Raw genomic sequence first — 6,568 nt, forward strand, 5'->3', positions numbered from 1 at the left:
TATAGGAAAACTGAAATATTTTATAATTTTAAACGGGGCTTTAGTTATTGAAAAAAATATTCATCACATTGTAAATAATGAGGTGAGGCGAAATTCAAATTGTGGTAGGAGATGTAAGGCGCCGTGTCGTGTCAGGCCCGGCTGGGGAAAAGGGTAATGGCCTAATGGGAAAATCCCAAACTGAGGAGCTAACTCAATCAGAGCTGACCCACCGAATCAGAATCAGAACAAGGCCGGAGGAACCAACCAGGCGACACAAGGGAAAGGGGGAGCCACCGGACCGCACCGCCACCTTCCCTTCTCCCGGCGACCTCCAGGCTCCAGCCACGGCGCCCATGGCGTCGGCGAAGCTGCTCTACATTGTGGTGGTTGACGACAACGCCTCCTCCTTCCGATACACGCGCTCCCTCCTCCACAGCACCCTCCAGCTCATGGGATGCAAGCCACGCCACGCCTTCGAGGTCCGGCCCTCTGCCTCTTCGCCTTCGATGCCGATCTCCCCGGACCTCCCATCTTCCATGTGTTTTTGTCTGATTGGATCCTCCGTTCCGTCTTTATCTCTTGTAGATCAGCCGCAGGGTGTTCGATGTCATCCGGGGTGACCACCAGGGCCACGGCGACACGGCCGCCTCCGCCCGGGTGCAGAGGTACGAGGTCGCCGAAGCCACCCCGACCACAAGCCCCCGCCAGTTCCAGTTCGAGCTATACAAGCGCCGGACCACCGTCCTCCTCCCAAGGGACCTCTTCCTCGACCTCGTCCTCGACGCCCTCGCCCTCTACAAGTACGTCGCCCCCAACCAGCGCGCCGATCTCATGCTCGCCTGCAGGTCTGTCCGCCGCACTCTCTTACTCTCTCTCGTCCCCCTTTCTTCCCCTTCTCCCTTCTGCCACTGCAACTCAACTGTCTCCTTTCCCATCTGTTTCTAATTGCTGAGAAAATAATTTAAAAAAATCCCTCATTTTGCGGCAATCTGTTGTTTCGTCGCCGTTCATGCTTGTTCGTCGTTCTGAAACATTGAGCAGCTCATATATACTATAATCGGATTTGTGAATGTGATGCTCAGGACAGATAGTTCTGAACACGGCAGCATCGTGAGTTGATTACTTAGCATAATAATTAATATTGATGTTACTCTTTGAAAGGGATGACTATGCAAAGTATGGCTCCAAGGCCTTGTTTAGATGCAAAATTTTTTGCAAAATAGCTACTGTAGCGTTTTCGTTGTTATTTGGCAAATAATGTCCAATCATAGTCTAATTAGGCTTAAAAGATTCGTCTCGTGGATTTCGTCTAAACTGTGTAATTAGTTTTATTTTTTATTTATATTTAATGCTTCATGCATGCGTTCAAAGATTCGATGTGACGGGGAATGTGAAAAATTTTGCAAAATTTTTTGCAAACTAAACTGGACCTTGCCGATTGGACGAGATTCAAATTGTCTCATTGCAATTGCTATAGGGGCTAACGCCCATAACTGATTTCCATACTTGTGTTATCACTGATGTAAACTGCACTTACTTTTTCAGAACCACAAGCATTCTAGTGCCTCCAGATTGACCACATATATTTCAAAGGGAACTTTTTAAAGGTGTTCATATTGTATCATTCTCCCTATCACTTATATTCTTTCATCTTGCCTTAGGATTCGTGAGCGAAAGGAATCTATCACAGTTCTTCTTTGCGGAACTAGTGGCTGTGGCAAGTCTACTCTTTCTACGTTGCTGGTAATAATTTTAATTTTCCTTACCTCAGCTCCTTACTATCTTGTATGCCCTTTTGCTCCTTCTCATCCTCCATTAGGACCTGTCTTAGACCTATTCAGGCAAGGAACATTGTTGTGAGAATGTAACAATAGACTGGAGATGCAGATGAAGCATATTGTATTATTACTACATGGAAGTCTGTCACACCAGGATAGAACAAAGCAATGTTATTAGCGAATTAAGTTCCCCCTTGATTGGTTTTCTTTTTTCGTGAATCTTCCTCAATAGCTGGTATTGGAAAGACTTAGGAGTAGTAAATTATGTTCTTTCCAAAACTAGATTATGTCCACTGCACTTGTGGGAAAATTTTAGCTTTATTTTTTCCCTAATTTCTTCCTTACAGAGATGTTAATGTCTCAACAGGGAAGCAGGTTAGGAATTACAACTGTAGTTTCCACAGATTCGATACGTCACATGATGCGAAGCTTTGTTGAAGAGAAAGAAAATCCTCTTCTCTGGGCATCAACTTATCATGCAGGTGAATGTCTTGACCCAGTAGCAGTTGCTGAAGCAAAAGCTAGGAGGAAAGCAAAAAAAAGCTCAGGCGTATCAAGCAGCTCAAATATTGATTATGAGAAAAGTGGGTCTCTTACCGAAAAAGTTGATGAGAAATCAATCGGGAAGAAGCAAATGGCCATTGAAGGTTATAAAGCACAGAGCGAGATGGTGATTGATAGTTTGGATCGGTTAATTACTGCGTGGGAAGATAGGAAAGAATCAGTTGTTGTCGAGGGTGTTCACTTAAGCCTTAATTTTGTGGTATGTGCTTCCAGAAAACTATTCATTTGCACTTCTTTCCTTTCATTCCAGCTATTGTTTTTTTTAGATCGTATTGGGCCAACTATATTGTATTTCTTCTGCTAATAAAGGTGGAGTTGTAACTTTCATGGTTAACATGCCCACTTTATTCCACATTTCCTTTTAATTATTTCAGATGGGTCTAATGAGGAAACATCCTTCGATAATACCTTTCATGATCTACATATCTAATGAGGGTAAGCACACAGAGAGGTTTGCTGTACGTGCAAAGTACATGACACTTGACCCAACGAAAAATAAGTATGTTAAATACATTAGCAACATTAGAACTATCCAGGAGTACCTCTGCAGCAGAGCTGACAAGTACCTAGTTCCCAAGGTCAACAACACTAATGTTGATCGGAGTGTGGCTTCGATCCATGCCACTGTCTTTAGCTGCCTCCGTAGGCGAGGTAATGGAGATCAGGTTATACGATCCTGAAGCAAATACTGTTGCTATTGTAAATGAAGAGTACAAAAACCAATGCGTGGCTAATTCCATGAGTTCCAAGGGGATGTTCAAATTGATCCAACGGCTTGGATCCTCAAGAAAACTCATGGCTATCATTAATGTCGACGGTTCTGTTTCTAAGGCCTGGCCAGTTGAGTCCAGTGGAGATGGAAAATGCAGTTCTGACAACAGTAATAAGAAATCTCTGGGGAATCCAATTTATGGACCTCTAAATATTGGAAGAGCAGAGTCAGTGAATCTTCAGTTTGGCACCTTTGGGATAAGTGCCTGGCCTACTGATATGGGCTGTACAAGTCAAGCTGGAAATGCTGATGAATCATTTACAAATGCTGCTGAAGGTAGTAGTAGACATGTACTATCTTCATCTGGTTCTCCAAAGAAGTCGGATGGACATTGTAAAGAGGTACTAACTGCTACTTGTACCATGGCTGTGCTGTTTCGTCTTTCTTTTCTTATCAATGTTCTTTGTAAGGCTAGTGACCTATTTTGATTTTTCATTAATACTTTTTGGGGCTAGATCAAAGAGTCACCAGCAGCATATGGCAGCGATGAAGAAGAGGAAGAAGAAGCTGATGTTCGGCCTAATTCAGGAAGTGATGAGGACCTAAGTGAAGAAGACAACAGGGAGATCGATGGGGAGGTGAGATGAAGTCTTTATTTGGATTGTTATGGCCTTTTTGTTTTTTTTTATCCTAAACAGTAGGTAAAAGGATTCACCCATGAGTTGCTTCACTGTACTCTATGCTCTGGATCCCATTGTAAGCATATTTGTGGATACTTGCATGGCAGATGGAAGGATCTGTCGACGAGGACTGCAACAGGTCTGATGAGGAATACGACGACCTGGCCATGCGGGACAGTCTGGAGAACGGCTATTTAACTGACGATGGCGTCTTTCATTCTGGTTTAAGCAAATCTTCAAGCGGCAAGTTCTTTGGTAGCAATCAGCGAAGCCACAGCATGCCAAAGAAACACCAAGAAAGTGTTGGTGTTCCTGAGACAGCACGCTCTTCTGCTGCAGTCCCTGCTGGTACAAGCAGCAAGCGGCATGCCGCTAGAAAGTGGAAGCGCTCGCTGAGTGACTCATTCCGTTCACGGCCACGGAGTGCCCCGGAATTGGTGTCAGTATGCAAGGGATCACCGCCCGTGCCTGTGGCTCCAGATGAGAGGTAGCCGATGAGCTGCACAAGATGTATTGTGTCATGTTTCTTTAGCATAAATCGCAACGGGAAATACGAATATTATTATCTGAGGCATCATGGATGTAAATAAGGTAATATGCTACTGATTTTGTGAGGGGGGGGTGTTTGGTTTGTGTGATGAAGTAGTCTATCATTATCTCACTTTTTAGCTTTCTTTTGTTTGCGGAATAGAATGAGTTGATCGATAAACAGTTCACCATCTTATTTTTCACAAGTACTATAAGGAATGAGGTTATTTCACTGAATTCGAGGAATAAACTCATGATATATGATTATTTGAGTTTATTCTGCGGGCCGGAAAAACGACCGATGCTAATGCTGATTGTTGTGAGAGAAAAACAAGCCATACAACTTTGTTTATTACCTTAAAATGACATTCTTATACATGTTTTAAACTTTACCATAGGCCATTATATTATATTATATTATATTGCATACCGATCGGTGGAGCGGCCGGGTGGTTCCTGTCGCCTAGTAGTATCGACGGCGACTTCTTATATTCATGTATTGAATTGACTGCTCATTTCTTCCCCTGCAAGTGACCTGGTCCTGCCTAGTACTATCGCTTTCTCGAATCCACGCAGTCACGTTTGCGTGTGTTCCTGTGCAATTCTGAGTTGCCCGTCACCTTTGTAGAAAGAATATAATTATAGCTTAGTATCATATTTTAGTATCTTAAATTTGATCAATTATAATAAAATAATATTAATATTTATGATATCAAATAAATATCATTAGATTAATTACGAAATGTATTCTCATAATAAACTGATTTGAAGTTATAAATATAAATATCATTCACTATAAACTTAGTTAAACGTGAACCACTTTAACTGGCAAGCAACTTATAGTTGTTTTTTTTTTTATAGAGGGAGTAACCGGTAGTCACCTAGAGTCTGAGACCAAACCACTGAGGCACTGCCTAACAATGATAACACATGCCCAGGCCCGGTCCTGTCAATTTATGGGCCTGGAGCTTGGCCAGAAAGATGGGCCCTTCATTTACGACAACGCGCAAGAATGACGCCGGACGCGAAGACGCAGCTATGAAGCGACGAAGAGAGCGGCCGCGGCGGAAGGGAAATCGACAGACTCTTCCTCGCACGCTCCAGTATTTTTGGGCCACATATATGATTTTCTATTGGACCAGAGTATACCAGCTATAGCTTATAGTGTGTACATACCTGGGATTAGGCCCCTTGGCTTCGAGGGCCCTGTGCCAATGCACAGCTCGCACCCCCCCAGGGCCGGGCCTGCACATGCCGGTTCGCGATCAGCAGCACACCACTAGAGGTACATCTTGAACTCTTATCTCTCCTTTGCGGATTTTACCATGCTCACATTTCGGCCCCCATTTACTAGCGCTCCTAGAGTCGCTCCGACAGTAGTTTTGCGGCTCCACCTAACAAACAGGGCAGGGACTGCAAATCATACATGCTCTCAGAAGAGTGAATCCTCCGAGGGAGCTTAAAAATGTGGCATCAACCAACTCCTCCATCCAAACGGGCGGGTCCTTCCCGAACTATCCCTCATCCATGCGGGTGGGCTCGACGAACAAAGGCACTGGGGCAAGCGGGACGGAAACGCCGGGTTGGGTGGTGCGAGGGCAGAGTCGTGTGCAGAGGCGGAGTCGTCGAGGACATAGTCGTGTGTGAAGGTGGAGTTGTGCGTGAGGGTGGAATTGCAATGGCCAGTTGAAGTCACAAGGTCGCGACTGCAAACCAAGCTGGGCAGAGCAGGAGTCGCCGGTTGGGAGGAAGGAAGCCAGTGGGAAGGAGAGGGGCGGCAAGATAAGCGGCCGACAGATTCAGACCATAGAAATGGATGGTGGTCGAATAAAGAGGATAAGGGAAACAGGGAGGGAGAAAAGAAATAAATAAAGGAAGAAAAAAGGAAGAAAGAAAAAAGAGATGGGTACTTTAGACATTTTACCATTTTTACCTACTAGGAGAAGATGTTCATCTAAACGTTTTACTAAAATAGCTTCAGCTACACTAGTGGAGCTAAAGCTAAAAAAAAAATCTTCTTCACCGATGAAACATAGCTGTACCAAACAGTCCTTCCCTGTATCAATCGAGCTCTTTATCTCTTCTTTGCAGTTTCACCATGCTCACAACTCCAATTCACTAGTGGAACTTGTTTTTCGCTTCAAATCCACGAACAACTTCACTGGTGAAGCTGGAGCTGCTTTGGTAGACTGTTTGGAAAAACAGCTTCACCTGTTTTTATCATGCGTGGTTGAGAGAAATCAGTTGTCTAAGATGCCCCTATCTATCTGACTTGTAATAGTTAAAGTTGTATGTTTGTACTGTATATGGTTTCTTATTGGAAT

General features: G+C 44.0%; 1 pseudogene; it reads left to right on the forward strand.

Annotated features, from left to right (window-relative positions):
- The first annotated feature begins 217 nt into the window (after positions 1 to 217).
- On the forward strand, positions 218 to 4,354 carry LOC136545900 (P-loop NTPase domain-containing protein LPA1 homolog; annotated as a pseudogene).
- The last annotated feature ends 2,214 nt before the right edge of the window (positions 4,355 to 6,568 follow it).

The sequence above is a fragment of the Miscanthus floridulus genome, chromosome 3, assembly GCF_019320115.1.
Source record: "Miscanthus floridulus cultivar M001 chromosome 3, ASM1932011v1, whole genome shotgun sequence".
Taxonomy (NCBI): Eukaryota; Viridiplantae; Streptophyta; class Magnoliopsida; order Poales; family Poaceae; genus Miscanthus; species Miscanthus floridulus.